This window comes from Globicephala melas, chromosome 6 (genome assembly GCF_963455315.2).
Source record: "Globicephala melas chromosome 6, mGloMel1.2, whole genome shotgun sequence".
Taxonomy (NCBI): domain Eukaryota; kingdom Metazoa; phylum Chordata; class Mammalia; order Artiodactyla; family Delphinidae; genus Globicephala; species Globicephala melas.
The window spans coordinates 24804966-24808436 of record NC_083319.1 but is presented as its reverse complement, the minus strand read 5'-3'; the positions used below and the strand labels follow the sequence as shown (position 1 = coordinate 24808436).

Here is a 3471-nt window from a genome sequence, read left to right as displayed (position 1 = left end):
ACAGCCGGGCTGAAATATGTCAGCAGTATCGCTGACTTACTATGAAACCTTGAGAGGGTCTCTTTCCCTCTCCAGGCCTTGCTTCTCATGTGAACAGTGAAGGTATACAACCAAACAATCTCTAAATTTAGTAACTTTCGTAAGCCCACTGGACTGTCGCTCATTCCTCTGTGACAGCCATGTGACTTGGGGCAACTTATTTAACCCATCTGATAGACCACCAAAATGAGTCACACCCTTCTCTTTTCTAACTCTGATGAATAAAAAAAGTTGCTTCCTTATACCCAAGGCATGAAAATAGTAACCAATCCATGTTCCCTCAGAAGTCCCTGAGTTCCAAAGACAAGACCATTACTGTACTAAATTCTCCGAAGGGTTTCCAAGGCTTTAAATCCTCTATGACATCCCCGACACACCCACCACCCCCACTAGCCCCAGTGCAACCTTAAAACCTTCTAGGGTTAATTTCTGCCTCTCCTCTCCCCTTTATGTCTTGCTGGAGGGTTCTATGAGAAATGTCATTCCACTTCTAGGTATGTACTCTAGAAAAGCATTTTCAAATGTCCACAATAAGGCATACAGAAGGATATTCACTGGGGCCTTATTTACCATAATGAATAATCAGAAAAAAATGTCCATCAACTAAAAAAATAATAATAATAAAACTCTGAGAAATCCATTTAATAGAATACTGTGCAGCACTTCAAAAGAATGAGGCAGATCCAAAAATACTAATATGGGTAGACTGACAAGACATATTGTTGAGTAAAAGAAGCATGCTATAGAACGGTATGCATAGTATATCTCTTATGCAAAAAAGTAAACTGTACATATTCTAAGTATACATATATATATATATATATACACACACACATATACATACACACACACACACACACACACACACATACATATATAAATACATAGCAGAGGTCTGGGAGGATGTGTAACAAACTGGTGACGTTGTTTACCTCCAAGGAAGGGATGGTCAAGGGGACTTTATGTGAAATATTTTAATATTTTTACTCAAAGGATATAATCATAAATTACTTAAGAAATTTAAATTATTTTGAAATAATACAGCCCCTAAGTATATGACAATAGCACAAAAAATGGGGGGAAAGAAAAGTTCTTACTCTATACATGAACTGGTATAATATAATTTGAAGATGACTATTCAAAAATGTGATAAAGATGAAAATTAAATAACATAAAGAAATTTTTATTAGAAAAAAGAGGTTTAACAAATAAGACAAGAGTGAAGAGAAAACAGAATCATAAAAAAATAATCCACAAGCAGGTTAGCAAAAAGAAGGGAAAGGAAGAAAGAACAGATGGAACAAATAGAAAATGACTAGCCAGATGGTAGATTTAAATGTAACCATATCAATAGTAAAAATGTAAGTAATCTACACACCCCAATTAGAAGGCAGAGACTGTCAGATTGGATAAAAAAGCAAGACAACACATTATGCTGTCTACAGGAAACTCACCTTCAATATAAAGACATAAATAAGTAAAAGGTTAAAATGATGCAAAAAGACAGACCATGCAAACACTAATCAGAGAGCTGAGTGCCCTTATGAATACTAGACAAAGCAGACTTCAGAACAGGAACATTACCAGAGATAAAGAGAGTCATTACATAATGATAAAGGGGACAATTCAACAACAACAAGATATAAGAATCCTAAATGTATATACACCTAAGATTGGAGTTTCAAAACGGCATGAAGCAAAAATTGCTAGAACTCAGAAAAGAAACAGACAATTCCATGATTATAGTCAGAAACATCAACGACCCTCTTAGTAATAGAAGAAGCTGAAAGAAATTAGTAAGGACATAGAAGACCTGAACAACACTATAAACCAACTTGACCTAATTGATATTTATAGAGTATTCTAGTCAACAAACAGCAGAATACGCATTCTTTTCAAGTACAGTTGACCACTGAAAAACACGGGTTTGAACTGCACAGATCCACTCATATGCGGATTTTTTTTCAATAGTAAATACTAGAGTACTGCGCAATCCCTGATTGGTTGAATCCATGGATGTGGAACCTTGGATACAGAAGAACCGTGGATACGAAGAGTTGGCTATAAGTTAGTCATATGTAAATATGAAATAGTCACCAAGAATATACTGGGTCATAAGTCAAATCTCGACAAAGTTTAAAAAACTGAAATTGTACAAAGTATGTTCTCAATACTTTGAATTAATGCTTTGAATTCACAATATAATTAAATTAGAAATCAAAAATAGAAAGATATTTGGAAAATTTCCCACACTTCTAAATCACTCAAAGTCAAATGATAAATTATAAAAACTTGAAATCAAAATGAAAACACATGAAAAGTTGTGGAATATAGATAAATCAGTGTTTACAGGGAAATTCAAAGCATTCAAAATATACAGTGTTAGTACCCCAGTAAACATGGTAAATATTCCTAAGACCCACTAGACTTTCTAAAGAAGTGTGACTAGCACAACCCCACAAAATGACACAGTACAAGAAGGGCAAGGATTCAGGCCTGTCCCGGGGAAGCAGTGTTACCACAGGAAGTAGAGTGGCTATGGTGAGCAAGCTAGGCAGATTTTCCAGCAAAGGCTAAAACTACAAAGAAAACTGTGCTAAGGCTTGAACGCTTAAGCCCTATTATACATCTAAAAGAATGCCAGCTATTAATAGATGCATGCATTATGAACTGGGAAGAGACAACAAGAGAAAAGGCCAAATCATCCTGTTCTGGGCTTCACCTTTGGTTTTATTACAAAGGAAATAAAATCTTGAGGCTATGTTAACTTCAAAAAAAAAAAGTTTATATTAAGAAGAGTAGAATAGTTTCAAATCAATGCTCTAACGAGAATTCACCTTAAGAAACTAGAAAAACAAAGGCAATATAAAGTCAGAGCAAACAGAAGGACATAAAAATATGAGCAGAAATCTACGAAATAAAACCAGAAAAACAAAGAAGAAAATCAATGAAACCAAAAGCTGTTTCTTTGGAAAAAAAAAAAGACAACTGATAAACCTCTACTCAGACTGATCAAGAAAGTGAAGGCACAAATTACCAACATCAAGAATGAAAGAGGGGAAATCACCAGATCTACTAACATTAGAAGAATAAGAAAATATTATGAACTATGCTAATAAATTCACCAACTTGGATGAAATGGACAAATTCCCTGAAAAAAAAAAACACAGCCCTGACCTACTGTACTAGACTGTGAGAACTCTAGTGTTTATCTGCCTAAGGAACTCGGGGTAGAGAAATCAAAATGAGTAAGGAGAAAAAAGAACCCTCCTACATTGTTGTCAGGAATGTAAATTGGTGCAGGCACTATGGAAAACAGTATGGAGGTTCCTTAAAAAACTAAAAATAGGGCTTCCCTGGTGGTGCAGTGGTTGAGAGTCCCCCTGCCGATGCAGGGGACATGGGTTCATGCCCCGGTCCGGGGAGATCCCA

General features: G+C 35.6%; 1 pseudogene; it reads left to right on the top strand.

The window, feature by feature from the left end:
- The first annotated feature begins 2438 nt into the window (after window positions 1–2438).
- Window positions 2439–2787, top strand: LOC115854673 (large ribosomal subunit protein eL42-like; annotated as a pseudogene).
- The last annotated feature ends 684 nt before the right edge of the window (window positions 2788–3471 follow it).